The sequence below is a fragment of the Pectinophora gossypiella genome, chromosome 16 (genome assembly GCF_024362695.1).
Source record: "Pectinophora gossypiella chromosome 16, ilPecGoss1.1, whole genome shotgun sequence".
Classification (NCBI taxonomy): Eukaryota; Metazoa; Arthropoda; class Insecta; order Lepidoptera; family Gelechiidae; genus Pectinophora; species Pectinophora gossypiella.
The window spans coordinates 11027528-11049520 of record NC_065419.1 but is presented as its reverse complement, the minus strand read 5'-3'; the positions used below and the strand labels follow the sequence as shown (position 1 = coordinate 11049520).

At 37.3% G+C, this 21993-nt stretch overlaps 1 protein-coding gene across 3 annotated transcripts in view; it reads left to right on the top strand.

The window, feature by feature from the left end:
* Positions 1–21993, top strand: part of LOC126373822 (neuropeptide CCHamide-2 receptor-like) — a 131484-nt gene that overhangs the window by 52344 nt on the left and 57147 nt on the right. The gene's annotated exons all lie outside the window — the stretch shown is intronic.

Sequence of the window (21993 nt, the reverse complement as noted above, 5' to 3'; positions counted from 1 at the left end):
AGTATTCGTTACGATGACACTTACACCCCGTACAAGTACATACGGTAGCCATATAAGTAGGTATGGGTGTTAGTGACACCGTAACGAATACTGAGGGGGATGGTTCAGATCATGATTCTGAGTTGATATCAAGTGGAATTTCGTGTCAAAAAATTCATGAAATTTTTTCTTTTCTTTTTAATTATTTTCCAATCCATACTTTTGCGACGGAAATTTCTACTTGATATCAACTTAGAATCATGGCCTGAACCACCCCTCAAAGTTTTCGTTACGATGTCACTAACACCCTGTATATTAAGTATTATATATACGAATTATTTACCCCATACATTTTTATCGTTGTCAAAGTCGATTGTCATAATCGTTTGCAACTTGGCTTAGGTCCAGGTCATGCTTATTTGCGAACATCAATAATAATTACTTACATTATAATGTTTTTAAAATATTTTATATAATAGAATATAAATTATGTCACTATAATTACGTCAAGCGGGTTAAAAAATGTTACATTTTCGTCTCTGACCATATATAGGACGTTTAATGTGGTCCTGTACCAGAAGATATCAAGATATTATACATATATCAAGATAAATTATGAACTTCTGATTACTAAATAAAGCTACATCCAAAACTAACGAAAATTTTTTTCTGTTCTTCTATTTAACTTATTAATTTATTTTATAAAAACCTAATAATTCTGTCTGACATTTTATCACGTTTTTCTATGACGTCACAGTGTGCTTTTTCATACGAATTCCATAGTAATTTTGTGTTTTGACGTTTAGTAAAAAGTAACTAATTTGACTAGTTGGAAACTACACCAGGGTTGATGGGGTTGGTAATCCACCTCACAACCCACACGATAGAAGAAGTTGGAAACTAGCCTATTTATTCTAAGAACTAATAAGAATGACTAACAATGTTAGTCTCCCGATGACTCCTCTATTCTGTATTTAGAAACAGGGAACATTTTACCTTATTTATACTAAAACCATTATTAACACAAAGACACTTAATTATAATAATTTCATATCAAATTCTATTGTTTCATAAATAGTTTAAAATTGTTTGTTTATGTCCACAAACTAGTACTTAATTGTAAAATGCAATATTTATTAGAGGGAAATTAGTTTTAAAAATGTTTATTAAATATCATTATAGTACTTTTTTTCTAAATCTTCACTTCATAAAATTCCATTTCTGTTTGTCAAATTTGCATAATATAATATTTAACGATTAGTGACGGTTTTGAAATAAGTTATTTAATATTTTGGAAGTTTCAAAAGAAAATGGAACATTACGGGACAAAAATCGACCTTATTTATTTTGTAATTGTGATTATAGGTAATAAATACTGTATAAAATGAGAATTCTGACGGTACGTTCTATGCCGAAGAATGTCGATTTCCTGGCAAGTAGATAGTTCAAATGTTAAGAAGCGGAATCTCCTTCTAACGATTACCTCAATAAGTCAAAACCTGTATTATTCCGGTGCGAAAAATAATGTCAAACTAAAGATTTTTGTATATACCTGATATTTTGTAGTATTTGTGTGATTATTACCGATATCTGTCATCATTTATGGCTTTCATATTGATACAAGAAATGCAAAAAAGTAATGAAAAAAAAAAAAAAAACAAGTTGAACCGACTACAGTTTGCATATGAGCTCCATCATCTCATTCCACCAAACCCATTCCATCTGAGGACATCCAGACGTACAGCGGGTTACCATCCTTATTTGAACATACCACTAATCTGCACCAAGCGCTTCGCTTCATTCTTCACAATGCGCACAGCCAGAGAATGGAATGGGCTGCCGGCGTCGGTGTTTCTTGCATCTTGTAACCTGGAGTCGTTTAAGTCACAGGTGAATAGGCATCTTCTGGGTAAGCTCGCTCCACCGTCGATCCCTTCTTTACCTCGTGGAAGAATGGGGTCAAGAGCAAACCCATCATAATTAAAAAAAAGACTACATCTCAAGAAGTATCGTTTGTATGAGTGCTCTCTAATGGCCAGTGGTCCGGAGGTCCCGGCGATTCGAATCCCGGTGGGGAGAAATCACTTTGTGATCCCAAGTTAGGTTAGGAAATTCCAGGCAGATCACCTGATTGTCCAGAAGTAAGATGATCTGTGCTTCGGAAGGCACGTAAAGCCGTTGGTCCCGGTTACTACTTAGTGATGTAAGTATTATAGTCGTTAGCTGAGTCACGTCAGGGGCATTTGGCGGCTCAAACCTGGTGGTTGATGAGGTTGGTTATCCACCTCACAACCCACACGATAGAAGAAAAGTGCTCTATAAGGACAGCAGTCCACCAGTTTCGTTCGTGCGCAGCGATAAAAAAAGGCACCAATCGCTCATACAAATCGCCCAAAGCCCTATATTTAATGTATTTGAGATGATTACACTATTTTGGTTTGCGTAGCAACAATGCCGCAGTAACGTATTGTCTGTGTTCCCGGAGTGTTGTGAACAAAAGCGGATCGCGCTAGTTTGCCGTAAGCTGCGTATCTGTTGTTGGCAGATGTGTTGTCCTGACACGTTCACTCGTCCGTGCCAGAGTGGTCATGTTGAATGCGCATTTGATAGGGTTGCTGGTAACGCTGTATTTGCATCGACGACTAATACTTTTCAACTTTATTTTCACAGACAAAAACAGCTTCCGTGGTCTAGTGGTTAGAGCGTTAGGCTCACGATCTGGTGGTCCGGGTTCGATTCCCGATGGGGACATTGTCGAAATCACTTTGTGAGACTGTCCTTTGTTTTTTAAGGACTTTTCAGGCTTGAATCACCTGATTGTCCGAAAAAGTAAGATGATTCCGTGCTTCGGAGGGCACGTTAAGCCGTTGGTCCCGGCTATTAGCCGTAAAAACACCTCTACCAAGCCGCATTGGAGCAGCGTGGTGGAGTATGCTCCATACCCCCGCCGGTTGATTGAGAGGACGCCTGTGCCCAGCAGTGGGACGTATATAGGCTGTTTATGTATGTTATGTATGTATGACCATGACTTTCTGGAGGTGGAGGCCTGGAGTCCTAAAACACAGGGTATCCTAGTTTAGGCTCCAGTCTCTACAAACTAGTCACAAAAAAAAGAGTTCGTCACAAAAAATAAACTAACGAATAGCCTATATACCACTGCTAGGTAAAGACCTCTTCTTCATCAACCGGCCTCCACGGTCCAGTAATTGGGCATTCCGAAGGTCCTAGTTTCGAATCTCGGTGGGGACATATCACACAAATCACTTCGCGAACCTTGGTTTGGTTAGGAATTTGCAGGCTGATCGCCCGATTTTCCGAAAGTAAGAAGATTCCTGCTTCGGATGGCACGTTATGCCGTTGGCCCGGTTACTACTTAAACAACTTACGGTGTAAGTAAGTAGTTGTTATATGAGTCATGTCCGTATTAATGAGGTTGGTAATCCAATAACCCACACTATAGAGGATCATCAACGGCGCAACCGAGCATACTGTACCACGCTGCTCCAGTTCGGGTTGATGGAAGCGTTTGGGTACATTAACCATGTCAGCGGCTTATGGCAACTCCATAATAACCGTGACACCAGTGTTGGAAAGACATCGACCTTAAGACCTACACGAAAGAAGAAAAACTTTGACTATGTATTGGCACCACAAGGCTAATCCAAGACTTCCATAATTTCCACATCGTCAAGAGTGGTATGCTAAAACCACTAATATCAAGGAGGACATAATTTATCTTGAAGAAACAAATCGAATACAGCGGGCGTTTTGTTTGGTTTTACTCACTCAGGTTTTGCATTTTGCATTTTAAATTAGGATTTCCCTTTGCAGCCCTACGGAGGTAGGGTTCATTATCTCCACATGCCAAAACAACTCATGACGTCATTCAGCCGCGTTGCAAATTCTTTTCACTTGTTTTTATTTGTCTTTCACGGATTTTATACGTTTGTCAACAGCAGCCCCTGTCTTATTGTGTAAGCGAGCTGTCATAGCAACGGAGTGGATTTGAATAATATTTGTATAATAACGTACGTATTTATTATATTTTAATATTTTTACTTGGACTCTTGCCGGAGGGACTGGCCAGAGTGCGCGAAAAATGGAAAGAGGAACTGGCCTTTGCCCAGCAGTGGGATCTTCAAGGCTAGATTAGATTAGATTTTTACTTATCTGCGAGACTGCATAAAAACATAAACAGCCCGTAATCCTCCCACTGCTGGACACAGTCTACCCTTAATCAAGAACACCCCGGAAGAGGTATAGAGCATAGTCCACGCTGCTCCACTGCGGATTGTTGGTGTCTTTTATTGGCAGCTAATAGTCCAGACCAACCGCCTGATTGTCCGGAAAAGTGAGATGGTTCCGTACTTTGGAAGACACCTTAAGCCGTTGGGCACTGGCTACTAGCCCAGACAGCGCCCAAGTAGCAACCGATTGTCTTAAAAGAGAATTGTAGATATCTTGAAGGCAAGTAGACTAAATCAAGCCCTTGTCTTGGATAAGTCTAATATGTCTCCAAGATATCCCTCAAGATGTCTTGAAGATACAGTTTAGTAAAAGTGGGCACATACTTTAACTCTTATACAAGACAGACTTAAGACAACGTTAAGTCAGACTTAAACCCTACTTTAGACAATGTTCTTGCGTATTCTAAACTTAGAATTCTTGTAGTATCACTTAATACCAAAAATGTATACTTGAAGATATCTACAATACTTAGTTAAGACTATAGGATTGAATTGCACTGAGTCAATTGTAACTTAACGAAGTAAAACTTCAGGTCATCTTTTTTTTAGAATATAATGGCGAACATTTACATTAACACAAGAAATGAAGTCTGTAAGAAAATGGCGTCTAAAATATTTGTTAAGTTGTTTTAACAAAAGGTTATTCTGCCGTTTCACATACAGGAAATTATAAACGCATGATTGTTTCTCGTGTAAAATCGATAGAAAGTGTTAAAAAACAGAAGGGCCTTTAATATACCAGAAAAATAATAATAAAATTTGGATTGATTATTCAGCAAATAAAAAAAATGGTGACATATAGTATAGAGAAATTCATTTTCTATTAATATGTGACAGCTGAACGCAGTAATTGTTACTACAACAGAAATATTTATTAATTTACTTCAGTTTTTGACGATAATATTGTCAAAAAAATATTACATGTTTTCTTCCTGTAAGTGCAAAATGGCGTTAAGTAATATTTTTCTAAATGAAGTAAGACTTTAGAAACAATTGATTTCGTAAGAATCAGTTTAGAAAAGTAAAGTCAAGTTGCACTTCATCAAGTACTAGTTAAGATAAATTTTACTTCAATTGTCTAGGAGTATACCAACTTAAGACAAAAAGTATTTAGTGAATTCCTACTTAAAACTCTTATGTCTAAAGTGATCCTCTATTTTGATTTAGTAAAGTAATGTCGTAAAATCATGTTTGTTTATTTTGTGCCAGAATCATCTATGTAACAAGTAACAATTAAAATCGGACAAGCTTTTAAAACCTATGGAAAGTATGTTTGTTTGAGAGGTAAGTTTTTCGACTCGTGGAAGATAAAAAATATTGTTATGCTGAGTTCTTACTTGGATAGGAATGTGATTTACTTAATTATTTAATATTTATCACAATTGGAACTAACAAACATTAACTCAATTTGCTAATGAGTCTCCGCGCATACATTCTCATAGGTACCTACATGGTTCGCTGACGCAAAGTAGGTACGATCACCGCGCTTCTAATTGCCAACGGAAACAATGTGATTATTGTAAAAATTAACGAGTATCCGTTGAATATTGTATATACGAAGAACCCTTGCAATTTGATTAACGTCGTGTGTGTGCGCGGTAGTTTCTAATCCCACCAAAAACATTATTGTTAAAAAAGGCGGCCCAATTCCCGATGACTTTATCAAGCTAAAAAAATAAAGGAATCGAATCTAATGCCCACTTTAAATGCATTTAACCATACACAAAACTTAAAATAGATATGTTTTGTTTATGATTGTGAATAAAGCTTAGTTAAAAATAGGTACATTTTTAAAATTATTAAAAGAAAGAATGAAAGAAGAAAGAAAAGTATCTAGACACGCGGTAGCGTATCAAGCCAAGTTCAAGAAATAGAACTGGCGAGCCGCACCGTGTGTAATATTACACGAACCATTTGCAGCCACTTTTGACCCCCTCATAAATCAAAAACTATTTTACATAAACGTATCAAATTTGGCTCATATATTGAGACTTGTGAGATACATATAAGTGTTCTAAATTTCATAAGCTTATCTCAAACGGTTATTTAGATATTAATGTACAAAAATCCTCATTTTTATCATTGACTGACTGACTGACTGACTGACCTATAAATCAAAACTCTAACCCAGTTCCAGATGATCCTAGAGAGTTAAAATTTGGTATGCAGATAGGTAATTAGATGAATATAAAGGAAAAAATAAAAAAAACTGGCAAATTTTAAATAATTAGATTCTATTATGAACGCTTAACATAAATACCTAATTAGTGCCTGTACCTAACAATAGATGTAAGAATCAGTAAGTAATCAAAACTCATGACAGCCGGTCTTTTTGTGGTAGGTATGTGGATTAACTTAACATAACATACAATCACGCCTATATCGGGGTAGGCAGAGCACTAAGTGATCATAAAACCACTTGATGCCACATTCGACAAGTACTTTAAGGGTAGGTAAGCAAGTTGGAACATGTGTTTAGCGGTGATAGGTTGTCAGCTTTTCGCCCACGATTAGTGTTGGGTTCTTACCCGGAAAATTCCCGCGTTTTGGGAATTTTCCCAATTCTGAGGGAAAAAACCCGAAAAATTCCCATTTCAAGGGAAAATATTTTTTATCGCATATATTTGTATTAAAAGTAAGGATTTCCAACAACGATCATTTAAATGTATGCCTACTTATGCCCAATTTATGTTCTGTCGTAGTGTCGTATGAACTCTTAAAACTTAAATTCGTAATATCTTTTGAATGGAATGTTCGATTTTAATAATTCCGTGCAAAGATACCTACATATTATAGGATATACTAAGTAAGATGATCCGTGCTTCGGAAGGCACGTTATATAAGCCGTTGGTCCCTGTTACTACTTACTGATGTAAGTAAGTAGTCGTTACATGAGCCATGTCAGGGGACTTTGGCGGCTCAATAGTAACCCTGACACCAGGGTTGATGAGGTGGGTAATTCACCTCACAACCCACACGATAGAAGAAGAAGAAGAATAGGATATACTGGGTGTTAGTGACATGGTAACGAAAACTTTGAGGGATGATTCAGACCATGATTCTGAGTTGATATCAAGTGTAATTTTCCGTCGCAAAAGCATGGAACTAAAAAAAAATAAAAAAATACAAAATATTACATGAATTTTCCGACAGGAAATTCCAATTGATATCAACTCAGAATCATAGCCTGAACCATCCTCCTCTGTATTCCTTATGTTGTCACTAATACCCATACCTAATTGTATGGCTACCTGTATGTACTTGTACGGGGTGTAAGTGACATCGTAACGAATAAAGAAAGAAAGAAAGAAAGAAACGTTTATTATAAAGGGACACCACAGTAACAAATACAAAACAAATATATAATACAAATAATATATAGTACTGAGAGGCATGATTAAGTTCATTATTCTGAGTTAATATGAATTGGAATTTTCCATCGCAAAAGTATATAATTGAAAATAATTACAAAACAAACTAAAAAGGGTGAATAGGCATTTTCTGGGTAAGCTCGTTCCAACGTCGATCTCTTCTTTTTGTGGAAGAACGAAGTCAAGAGCAAACCCATCTTAATTTAAAAAAAAAAAACATGAATTTTGCGACGAAAAATTCCACTTGATATGAACTCAGAATCATGGTCTGAATCATCTCCGTCAGTATTCGTTACAATGTCACTAACATTCTGTATAGGATGTTTTTGGCACGAGAGAATGTCATAATCGAGGAGCAACATGGTTTTGTACCAAGGAGGTCAACAGTTACCAACTTATTCTGTTGCTTGGACACATGGACAAGAAATTGGGAGGCACGAATACCTACAGATATTATTTACTTGGATTATGAAAAAGCTTTTTATCGAGTTCCTGTCACACGATTGATTGCTAAATTAGAGCTCTTTGTAATCAAGAGGCAATCTCTTGAAGTGGATTGAAGACTTCCTTGTCAAAGCGCACCTTCTCTGTGCGCATCGGAGAATCATACTCTGTTCCCAGAAAATCCTCAGCTGTGTGCCGCAGGGATCGGTGTTAGGACCAATTTTATTGAGTATCCACCTTACAGATCTTAAACATGTTATCATGTCTGATATATCACTCTTTGCAGATGACACGAAAATAATGGGGAATCCACTCACATATGTATAAACTAACGAGCTTAACGCTCTAACCACTAGACCACGCAGGCTGTTGTGTTGGGAATCCACTTATTAGCCATAATATAATCCAAGTTGATCTGAATAGAGTAATTGCTTGGACCCGAGATTAGCTAATCACATTGAACGTGGACAAATTAAATGCACTGTGATTCGTGTTGACAGTAACAACCCCTCATTGAGTTACACCATTGACTCAAAACCTCTAGAGTGTGTTAAAAAACAAAAGGACCTTGGCATAACGATAACACATAATCTAAAGTGAGACGAACAATTATTGGAATCACTAAGAAGACTAACTCCCTCCTATACATAATTAGAAAGCTTTTTACTATATAGATAAGGAATTGTTTCTTAGGCTTTACAAAACTTACGTGAGACCGCTGTTACAACATGGGTTTCAAATATGGAGACCTTACTATCGGAAGGACATTGCACTACTAGAGAGAGTCCAAAGAAGAGCAACAAAGATAGTGACAGTCCTGGCCGGCCGGAGTGGACCCCAGCGGGAGCTGCAGGACTCTCACCTCTGGCTTGCCTTCATTGGCCGGCCAGAGTGGGGAGTTAGAGCTATACGCTCGCAGGGTGGCAGTGAAAGATGCTTAAGTCGCAGAAAGCGGTGTACACCTCTTGCCACCCTGAGCTGCTCACAGCCATGTTGCTGCCTTGCCGTCCAGTCGCGTCGGCTAGATAGGTGGCCCATCCAGTGAGTGGCGAGTCACCGCCTGCCCAATGTATCTCTATTATTAACATTGGTCGAGCAGGCCCCATAGTCCCCCATAGCCCCAGTATCCCGGTTCACTAACCCGCAACCCAATAGCCCAGTTCCTTTTGTTCCCATAATCTGCAATAGTCTGCAATAGTCAACACGAACCGGGGATTGTCTTTGGGCGCACTCCCATAGTGCATACAGGGATAGTCGCCGGTTGGTGTCACACCACATTTAGATTAAATTATCTTAAGGGGCCTCTACGTGTTGCCTTTGGCCCCACACACGCGTTTCAAAAGTCCGGGACTCCATAGGCCCCAGACATGGAAACGACATACAAATAATAATAAGATTATAAATAATGAAATTAAAAAATATTTTCCCATAATTCGGGAATTTTTCGGGTGTTTATTTTATTTTCCCATATTTTCCCGATATTTTTTCTTTCCCACCCAATTTTTTCTTTCCCTGCCCATCACTACCCACGATACAACACAACTCACATCCATTTTACTGGCATGTTATTTTTTTTAAGTTAACGTGAATCTTAAACGAGTTTAATAGGTATTCAAATGTTTTATATCTATAAAGTCGACTTTTAGTTTTGAATTTGTCCTTTTAAAAGGACCCACGCGTTACGAGGATATGTACTTACCTACAATAAGACAGACCTTAGGCTACAATATATTATCTTATGTTATAAGAAGATATGATATGTTATACTGTTACTTATAAATAAATTTCAGGACTGACCATTGAACTTGGCACCCATTTAGATCTCACTTCTTTTGTCGTTGAAGTCAACAACCAAAGCATTGCATAATATTGAACTTGGCTCTCATTTCACATTTATGTTTTTGATTGGATTTATTTATTATTAGACTAATAGGTACCTAATTTTATATTTGAACTTAGCAGGTTTTACTATAAAACTCGATTTTTCATGGTGTAGTGTTGCCGTGCGCTTAGACTAGGTTAGACTAGCTTAGTCATTTTTGAGAAGATTTGTGCGAGACGTAGGTACCTGGGCCGCCACACGCTGGATCGGATTTGAAAAACAGGAACTTCGATTTTTTTGCCAAAATTAAATGATTGTGTTATACCAATCGATATAAAAAAAATGATGGCAATGAAGAAGATATCGCATCGCTAACAAAAACAATGTGCATTATCACAGGTTAATTTTCTGTAAGTATTTAATATTCTGCCTTCGAAAATCACCAGATCCTTTTATTATTTGGACTTCATCAATCTTTCTGCTTGCTTCTATTTCGATTTTATCGTCCATTGAATAGACTTTTCTTATGTTTTACTTATTGTAGTCAAAAACGAATAAAACAGTCTTGTATAGGAGCAACAAATAATAAAAATTGCCTTAAGTATATCTAGGCAATCAATTTTTACTTTACAAGACTAAACTGATACTTCACTAAATCAATTTAGTGTTAAGTGAGCCTTCAAATAATCTGAGTAAAGTAAAAAAATACTTTTAGACTTAACAGTAGGCTGAGATAAGACTAAATAGTTTTGTGATTACTTAACTTGGTTTTGTGTATTCTAAATTATCTAAAGTAGGATTTGTTGAAAACTATATAGAATTAAAGAAGGAAATGAATTTATGAAGTCCTAATAAGTCCTATTTGATTTGGATAAATCTCACTTTAGCTAAAGTTTAGACATATATGACTTAATCACAATTCTTGATTGCTACTTGGGCGTGTACTGCAAGAAACCTGGTGGTACTCCGTTGATCGAGGAGAGGTCTGTGCCCAGCAGTGGGACGTATGGCCTATTTATTTTATATTCCACAAACAAACACCCAAGCTGCATTTCTTTGTATTGAAGAGCGCAACAAATTGTGTAAAATGCCGTATTTTTACTCGCTCAGTAAATCTAGATAGTACTCGATTGATACCAAGGACGTAATTAAGACTATTAATTAAGAAGGGAAGACTAATTAATCGCGGTTTGTGCAGTAAATACTCATCTAGAAAATTAATTAAACTGATCATTAGGATGCTAGAGAGGTGTCTTAGTGGTTTCTCGGTGGAATTTAACTTCCGTAAACGACTTCCTAATAGTTATAATATTAGATATCATTATGAGCATGAAAACTTTTTATTTTTATGTGTGACGATTAAGTAAGAGAAATGGCCAAAAGTGGGCCGATTTCGATAAGTGCAGAAGGAATCTTCACCACGCAGACGGAGCAGACGGACACCCTTAGGTCTGGCTGGTTATCGCCCCAGCATTAACCAAGTTACAGTAATAAAACGGTTAGATTGTGACAGTAATAAAATGTATGGAAATTAAAACACATAATAACGGGTTCTTACCGCGTTTAAATGGGGATATGAGACTCCCGATATTTCGACACTGTTGCAAGTGCCATGATCACGGGATGACTACAAAACAATGTATAAAATGTATGGAGTTGACATAACGTGACATGTCAATTCCATAAATTTTTATCACTGTCACTGTCGATTGCCCAGGTTCACGCCCAATTGGGCACCCCCCTCAGTTCTGTTGTCTTAAGTCTTGTACCGAGTGAGAGCCCTCGTCGCTCCCCATCGCTCCAAATCTACAATAAGTCATGCCAAAAAAAAAACAGTCGATAGTCATAATTATTTGCAACTTGGCTAACTCGCCTGAAGCATTTGCATGTCGCGAGCTGATTGGCTGCCTACCTCACTGTAATGTTGCCCTTACCTACTTATTTATTGTATCACTTAAATTCTTTTTTCAACATTAGTAGTCTGCAGTGTGATGTTTTACTAAAAGCGTCGTCCCCATTCGGTTACATTTATTGTCGAGCGACAGACAAATCCCCGAAGACATGGAACGATATCCCACGACGCTGCTAGACTTCATGAGATGTGGCTTTACAAAAAAAATGTACTTAAGTTTGAAAACTAAAATCCGACTACGGAAGAATAACGCTGTAAAAGGTATGAAACAAGAAAACATTTTTCTGAAATTCTTCGGAATGGTGATGTTTAAGAGATAGCGTCGTATGCCGTGGTAAGCAATCTCTTAGGACAGATTGAATTGGAAATTCGGAAGAATTTCAGAGAAACATTTTCTTGTTAATCACATAACCCTCCTTTTGCTTCGCCACAGTCGGGTAATAAACAAATTGTGTGTTTTCTCATGTTACTCATATAATTTGCCCAGTACAACAATTTTCCATCTACTTACACGTAAAAGCGATTACAATATTGTTGTTATGTAACAACTTTGTCGAGATAAACGCGTTGTGGTTTGATTAGATTTATTTTGTGAAGATTGGTTCTTGGGTAAGTACTTAAATAAATTGTGTTTGTTGAACAAATGTGTTGCTATAAAGTCGTAATTCAAAGAAGATCTTATCTATTTATATAATTAATTTCTTCTCTGGACTTGGTTTGCTTAAAATAAAAACTCAAAACATCAATAAATGCGTTCAGCTCCTTATCCTTCTTAGCCTATTTTAAATGGAGTTGACACAACGTATTCTTCTTTTATTCATCTATATCCATCGTCATCTGAGTACTCAGCTTTCACACAGATCCACACTTTCTTGGGTGGTACCCTGCCCCCATATCCATCCATATTCATGCTTATCATTTTTCTCATCATCATCATCAATTTAAGAGCCACGCTCTTGTCGGTGCAGCATTTTCCATGCTACTTTTTAGGGAAAAATAGGGCAGTGGTTTCCCTCTTGTCTCCCTCGGAGACTTGCGCATACTATGCTAATCTGTAGCTCTTCACTTCCTCAGTGACTGGCTAACGCCTATCAGAGTTCCTTTTGTATATTCATTCCTAATCTTGTCCATTCTAGTCACACCACATATTCGTCTTAACATTCGCATTTCTACCGTATAATTTCCGACCCATTTCTAAACTCTATTCTACATATAGTGGGTATACCTACACCTAGTACATCTACAAGCTAAACGTGTCGGTTCCATTACAAACCAAGATTACTGCCTTGTGCAAGCCGTCTGCATACGTAATCCACTTTACTAAGATGTTACACTGTGGGTGTTACTGATGAAAAGCTGGTTTCAGAGCAATACTCGCATGTTTAAGTGTCTAGTACCTATCGTCTACCCACCGGAGGGAGGCATGTCCGTATGCGTTTACTGCTTTGGTAGATATAATACTGTGGTGAAAGAATTCACTCAGGAGCCCTGCTATTATTGTCCGCGGGTGGAGGTGATGAATGCTACCGATAATGCTGTCTGGGTGAATATGTACTGGCGGGTTAAAAACGCCAAATCAAAGCAATTCATCTAAAAAGCAATATTGGTATTAAATTTGTTTGGAATCCTTTTATATGCGCAAATGTCAAATTGCAATATTGCTTTTTAGATGTATTGCGTCAATGTGGCCTTTTTAACCTCCCTGGTGCAATAAAATTTGCCATGGCATCGAATTTATTAGACAAGGGCTGTTCGGGTGTTGTAGATTCGTTGCATCGTCGATACCTGCGCTCTGATTTCAACTTACTGATACTGAGTGCCACTTAGGCATGTAAGTAGTAGTGATTTATAAAATGATGCACAACGGATATTACCACAACGTATCGTATAGCCTTATTTTAAAAAAAAATGCTTTTCTTACCAAAGCCATCCTGGGTAGGAAAGGCGTTTTAGAGAAAGACCCCAAACTTCTTAATTGCTGATAATTATACATTGTTTTAAGTTTACGCGGTTATTATCATAATTAAAGCACATAATAACGGGTTCTTACCGCGTTTAAATGGGGATATGAGACTCCCGATATTTCGACACTGTTGCAAGTGCCATGATCACGGGATGACTGATGAGATTGGAGTGGAGTAGGTAGATCCATAATTTTTAATTAACAATATCGGGAGTCTCATATCCCCATTTAAACGCGGTAAGAACCCGTTATTATGTGCTTTAATGCTGATAATTCCTCTCTGTGCTGTGGACTATGTGCAGAGAAACTGACAGCTTTTATAAAATGACGAAGAACTGGCGACCATTGGGTTTTAGGCTAACCACATTGTTAGAGTTCAATTTTCCGTCCTAATTGGAACTAATATGAAGACGCACACAGAGAATCTCGATACAAAGGAAACCGTTACGGAACCGACTTATAGAACCCATGAATCCATAAGTAGGGTACCGCAAAGCAGATTCATTACTGAGGCATTAGGTATTTAGTGCACGTGACATTATTTATCTCTATGACCACGACAGCAACGCTGTGGAGCTTTGAATTTAGTGGATGGCGTAAATCACAATATTTTGAAGAAGTTGTTAGGTCAGTGTTATTTTTTTATTTAGCCACCAAAGGCTCATTATATGGCTCATGTAACGACTTATAGAAGAAATTTTTATTATTATTTTTTATATTTATATGAAAATGCAACGATCTAGGTACTACTACATCATCGTACATCCTATTACGCGTTTTGGCACAATCTGTAATATATGCTCTGGATGAGAATGCTGTACGTTTTTCCATAAGTAAGTACGTATTTCTATGCAAAGGTTCTCGCTTAGCTAGCAATATTTTTCCTGTGACCGTCAAAAGAGCACACGATAAAATTTTAAATTAGTGATAAGCTATAAAGGAGTTGAATGGCGATGTTAGTAAAAATGGAATAAAGCTCCTGTGCTAAGTTATTCAGCAAGCAAGCATGTAGGCACATTGGGTTTGAAATTAAAAGACAGTACGTAATCTTGTTCAACTGGCAAACTAGGTACCTGGACTGTTTGAGGTTTTATATAGCCATTTGGATGAAATGGAACAGTAGTGGTAGTATATTTTTTAAACTTGACTTTTCGCTCATATGCCTCTCACTACTTCGCCTAAAGAATGACGAACGCAAAACATCTCTTTTATTCTTAATGCATTATTAACTCTGTCTGAAGATGTTAAAGACATGGTAGTTGTAGACATAGAACCTGATGAAAATACATAAACAAAAATATATTCATTTAATCATAGTTTTCTAGCTAGCTTCTAAACTCCATGGGCCCATAGTTTCTACAGCAAAAAGATAAAAAATCTGCATTCAGACCTATACTTACGCCGCTTTCCTAATTCTGCAGCCGCTGCCGCCGAGACCGGATGACAAGCCGTCGTCACAATATGGGAAAGAAAGTAAATACATACATAAACTTACACCCGTAACCCCTAATGCGTTGGGCAGAGCAAAATTAATCGAAGATAATTTGCAGCCACTGTTGAAACAAAATCCTAAGATGGTATTATAGTGACACATTCACATACATACAAGCATTAATAGATTTCATATTTTCTTCTTAAAAAATGTTCTATGATTTAGACTGTGTTTAATTCAAGTTAAGTATAACTTTTCAATCTTTTTTGTTATTTTTTATTGACCATGACTTTCTGGAGGTGGAGGCCTGGAGTCCTAAAACACAGGGTATCCTAGTTTAGGCTCCAGCCTCTACAAAATATTACCATGTATTTTTGTACTAATGATCCGAATTATGACAAGGGATTAGCCCAATCAGGTTAACTACTAGGTAATACGTATAAGGTCCGAGATGACAACAGCTGAAGGTATTCTGTTTTTTATTCCTCTCAGAACAGCTTAGGAGATGAAAGTACCTATTGCTATTATTCTTTATTCTACGGCATTGGTGATAAAATAGTGGAAATGTTATAAAGTTATGATATCAAAAACTTAATCAGTCTATCAAATATTTATGGTTGAATAAAACGATGAATGTCTTTATTAAAGGAAGCACGTTTCAATAATCTGAGTAAGTACGTAGTATATAAAATAAACCAGTATGCTGGGGGCATTTGGAGGTTCAATACTGACTGCAGAATTGATGAGGTCGGTTATTGACGGGAAAGTTCCTTGAAAATATAGAAGTTATTTGTTGAGTCTTCTCTTAAAGAAATTGGAATACATCGACTCCCTATACCAAATCCATTAAATGTATAGTCTTATATCTCTCTTGTAGAACGCGAGACAACTCATCATCTCCCTAGCGTTATCCCGTTTTTGACAAGGTCCGCTTACCTAACCTGACAATTTGACAGGTCCTGTTTTTTATAGAAGCGACTACCTATCTAACCTTCTAACCCGCGAAGTACAAACCAGCCCAATACAAGTTAGGTTACATACCTCCGAAACCCATTTCTTAGGATAGTGGGTTCTGGCCTGAAGATGAAAAGAACAAATACGGAAACATAAAACAAATTCTCTGCAACTGCAGCAAAACTTAAAGATCCTGTAGGTACTTTTAAGACTCTCTTGAAGCATACATTATTTATACGGACGTTTCTTCTACAAGAACACGTAATTTGTCTATTTTTTAGCCACAATTTACGGTCCAAGTGGGTATCACGGGAGTGCTTGTCGCGATTTAGTTTGGGGGAGGGAATTGTTTGGCTTTCAGATTATGAGATTATCCTTACCGCGCGATTCTATATGGCCCTGATCGTCTACATTAGAGTTGCCAGTATTGGATCACATGTACTTAACAAAGATTTTGACGACAACCAAATCATTCCACAAAATCGCTAAACCATCTTGCTCACAGCGCAACGTGATTAGAGCGATCTTCTTCTATCGCCTGGGTTTTGAGGTGAATTACCAACCTCATCAACCCTGGTGTCAGGGTTATTATTGAGCCGCCAAAGGCCCCTGACATAGCTCATGTAACGACTTCTTACTTACATAAGTAAGTAGTAACCGGGACCAACGCCTTAACGTGCCTTCCGAAGCACGGATCATCTTACTTTTTGGGTAATCAGGTGCTCAGCCTGTACTATCCTAACGAAACTAGGGATCACAAAGTGATATTTGTGATGTCCCCACCGGGATTCGAACCTGGGATCTCCGGATCGTGAGCCTAACGCTCAGTCACTGGACCACGGAGCCGTTAATATAGCGATATCAAAAATATTGTCAATTTTAATGTACTTAGGTAGAATATGAGTATAGAATTTATATAAAATATTGAGTTATGTATTGTTATGTTTTTGACGAAGCTTGTGCGGATTTTATTATGTATGATTTGAATATGCTTTCCCTTATTATTTTTATTTGTTTTTATTTTTTTTGAATATGAATGTTTTACTGACGAAGCCTGTGGTGGATTTACATTCTGTTTTTATTATTTCTTAATAAATTTATAAGAGATGTTATGTATTTATGTTGCTACTTTGTTCTGAGGGCTAATAAAAAAACATAAAATACGTTCAGCCCCTTGTCTTCCCAGGTTTCCGGCCAAGTAGATAATGTCATTTGCCCCATATCTACAATAAGTCACGCCAAAAAAAGATGTCTTCTAGGGCATATCGTAATATTTGACAGAAGGCTTATATCCTTTCTAACGTGATGAACAATTGTTATAGGCGATAGGCTGATGGGAACCCCCCTTTTCACCATAAGATGATCATACATCTATATTCTTATTAAAGGGTGGTTCAACATACATACATACATACATAATCTCACGCCTATTTCCCACCGGGGTAAGCAGAGACTATAGAATTCCATTTGCTTCGATCCTGACACACTTCTCTTGCCTCCTCCACACTCATCAATCAAAAAAAGGTGGTTCAACACTGGTAATCCTAATATCCCAGAACAATTCTGTAAGGATGGTTGTCTGAGGCTAAGGCTGAGATGAAAACGTCCAAAAGCTTGCAAGACTCACTGAATTTAATTAAAATTCGTACAAACAGTATGACAGTAGTTCAATGGAGTACAAGAAGATCGGAAGTGCCGAGACAAAATGTTGTCACAGTAATGAAAATATAAATTTAATGTTGGGGTTGCCAACAAATGCGATATCGAATCGTGCTATGGGGAAGGTCCTTAAAGTTCGTTACTTATGCAGTCAGAGGTCACATTACCGTTAAATGGACCGGCAATTTAAGGAACACCCTATTAAATTAAAAGTGGAGTTTCCTACTAAAACTGAAGTGTCCTTTGGTGCATAGCCAAATAAAGTCCAGGGTCCAGTTTTGGCGGGAAGGCTTTTTCAACGTAGTTTATTTATTAATAAAGGTACTTGCATGAGCTATTGATGAAATGGAGGGATTGTTGTAGCCACAACACGACGCGACTGTTGAGTTGAATGTGTTGTATAAGACACGACGAATTTTTTAAAAACTTCATAGAAGGGAAGTTAAAAGGAAAGAGAGGAAAGGGAAAGACCAAGAAGAGCTTACATGGAACAGATTAAAGAGAGGCGAACGTCGTGTCTTTTAAGGAAGTGAAAGAATTGGTCTCTGATAGACAAGAATGGAGAATGCTACACAGACAAGAGTGTGGCTCTTTTTGTGATTGTAGCTACGGCGTGTTACTTTCTGTCAGTTGCCCTTAGTAAATAGACTAGTTTCCTACTAGTCAAATCAGTTACTTTTTACTAAACGTCAAAACACGAAATTTCGATGGAATTTGTATGAAACACACACTGTGACGTCATAGAAAAATAAAATAATATAGATAAAATTTCGGACTTATTATTGTGTTTTCTTGATTAAATCTTATCTTATTCGTAAATAAATTAAATAGAAAAAAAGAAAAAGATTTTCATTACTTTCAGTCTTTGTTTAGTAATTAAAACTTTTTTATCTTGAATTTAGTAAACGACCCAATTATATATCTACCTCCTGGTTCAAGATCCGAACTTATATCCGGCCAAGTAGGTGGTGCCATATGCGGCAAATGTACAATAAGTCAATTAAAAAAAGACCTTTATATTCCAACGCGATTATCCACTACGAAGCAGCAGTGTAACTTCAAATTTCGTCATGATGTCTTCATTTCACCATATTACAATCAATGTAAAAAACAATTGACATGCGCCACTTGACGTTGAAAGATATTATAATAATGGTTGCTGCTTTTTCCGATAAAGAAGGTTATGAAAAATATAAAGCGCGTAATGAGTTAAACTTATCTCTCTAAATGGCGCCAGATGTCGCAATTTTTCAATTCTTATCTCACACTTTTACAACATACTTACAACCCGTAGTGACATTTTATTTTAACAGTCGATTCTATCTACCTTACGACGGCATCGATTTACAAAGTGGTACTTTTTATGCGTGCTTCTTTCTGAATTAAGTATGGCGTTGACAACGAGTCCCCAAACGTCGATTCCCGCTACGGTGAGTCTATTTAAATAGGGAGTGGCTTAACTAGGGCTGATATCAATAAGCACTGAATGAGGGAAAACGATGACCACGCCGGCGGGGTCTCTATCGGAGTCCTATTTGGGACTTCATGTATTAACTCATCATCACCCTAGCATTATTCCTTTTTTCACAGGCTCCGCTTACCTAACCTGAAGATTTGACACGTCCGGTTTTTTACAGAAGCGATTGCCTGTCTGACCTTCCAACCCGCGAAGAGAAGACCAGCCCAATACAGGTTAGGCCCATACCTCCGTGAATGCATTTCTCCGGAATGTGGGTTTTCTCGCGATGTGTTCCTTCACCGCTGAGCACGTGATAATCATTTATGTTCCAAACATGAATTCGAAAAGAAATTTGACAGTCATTGGTTTAGGCCTGTGCTGGATTCCAAGCAAGCAAGCGTTCGAGCAACTGGACTACCATAGCTTCTAAACTTCATGTATTAGCTAAGTTTTTATTTATCTTGAATCAACCTTTACTCTGGTCTATCGGCAAAAATATTATTTTCAACCCTTGCCACTGATTGAACGTAAATATAAATTAATTAGTGGGCTTCCCGTCCTGAAGAGTTCACGCCAATATCATTTTATCGCACGCAACACAACCCTCTGTCATAATTACACCGTTAAAAGCCCCTACGGTGCTTTGATTTATGTTTATAATTGAAATTTAAGTGCCTTAATTACAATGTAGAATCTAAATATATTTTCTAAGATAAATTTTATAAACGTATACTTGAGAATGTAAGTGTTATAAACCGTGTCTTGTAAAGTGAAATTTAAGTTTTATAATTAAAGGACTTAGAAATTTGAGAGGAATAGAAGAATAGTGAAAGGGAAAGGGGCGGATGAGTGACAATTGTTAATTTTTAAATGAAGACCTCAACGGTTGCAGAGGCGAAGATGGGAGCCATCGGTACGGCAATGCAGGACGAAAGGGGCAAGTCACAGGGACTGTAACCTGGAACCTGACAGAGGGCAACAGTAACCGTCAGTACTATTCAGAGGCGGCGGACAGGAATCCTAGTATGGCTTTGTAATAGACTATTCTGGGCGCCATCCCACTTGCGTCAGCCAGAGTACTGCGGGGACGAAGGCAACAGGGAAACAACTGCCCTATTTGTCCCTAAAAAAGGAGCATGGAAAATGCTGCACCGACAAGAGCGTGGCTCTTAAATTGATGATGATGAAATAACCCGGGCGAATAAAATAGGAATCTTGCTGATATGCAACCCGCTGTCAACTTAATTCTGTCTGATTATTAGCAAACATATAATTTTGGGAGGGTTTTTTAATTTTTTACCTAAAATTGTCGTGTGTTTATAAGTTTTATGTTTGTCGATTACCCTTTCCTTTTCGGCGAATAGGATAATTATAGGTGTAACTTAAAATAAAATTGGATTCAATTCAATTCTTGATGAATGGCTTCTGTGTGAATAAAATTGGATTCAATTCAATTCTTGATGAATGGCTTCTGTGTGAATAAAATTGGATGGTGTGTACGGTCACGAGTACTAATATGTTAACACTTTGAAACCATGTCACATTAACTTTTTTGACAAATTAAACCGTATGTCTCATTAAATGTCAAATATGATAGTGCGACAGGGTTCTAAAGTGGGTACATGATATTGCTCATAACTGTACTGGAATGAGTAATATAGGTAGTATTTATATTTAAAGGACAATATAAGTGCGAAAACAAATCTCCCTGTCTTAAACATTGAAGTTAGTACAAAGTCATGAGAAGGGGATAGAGTGCACCTTGGGAAAAGCGTTAGGGCGTTTTCGCATTACTCCAATTCTTATCGAATACGTGTCCTCGAAATGATGTATCCGAAGTGGCCGTGGACCTATTTTTTCTGGTAGATTGCGCACTACATCTATCCGATAACTATAGATAGATAAAATACTTTATTGAGCAGAATGCACACGAGATACAAAAAGGCACAACAGGCGGCCTTATTGCTCATGCAGCAATTTCATCCAGGCAACATTTGGCTACAGGAAAATTGTGTGCAAATAAAATACTAGTAGCGGGTTAGTTTATTCTAAAATAAAAATAATTAAAAAAACTACCCGTATGAAATACGTTGGTTAAACTGTTTACAATATACAAATATAAATATAATAATAAAAATATACATACATAAACAGCCTATACACGTCCCACTGCTGGGCACAGGCGTCCCCTCAATTAATCGGAGGGGGCATTAAGCATACTCCACCACGCTGCTCCACTGCGGGTTGGTGGAGGTGTATGGGCTAGTAGCCCGGGATCAATGGCTTAGCGTGCGTTCCGAAGTACGGAATCGTCTTATTTTTTCGGATAATCAGGAAAAAAAATATTTAAAATATTTTTAAAATAATTTAAATATTTAAAATATATTTTTTTTTATTAGCTCACAGTAATTTTCTGTTTTTGGCCATTCTCGGACATCACGCGTGTATCCCCGAAGGGGTAGCTATATGTGTCATAATATACACATCCACTCAGAATACAGCCTATTACAGTACTACAAAATTCTTTATTGCTTAATCACAGTAAAAAAAACATGTTTTTTTACCATCCTTCCTATATTTCATATTTCATCACCTATATTTCATCCTTCCCAGTATACGTTACGATGTCTGTCACTAACACCCTGTATAAGCAGGAAAGAAGAAGTAAAAGTAAGTAGGTAGGTACTTTTTAAGAGAAATATGTGTTTATATTTAGGTTCATATCAGACGTAACAATTAATTTTCTTCCAG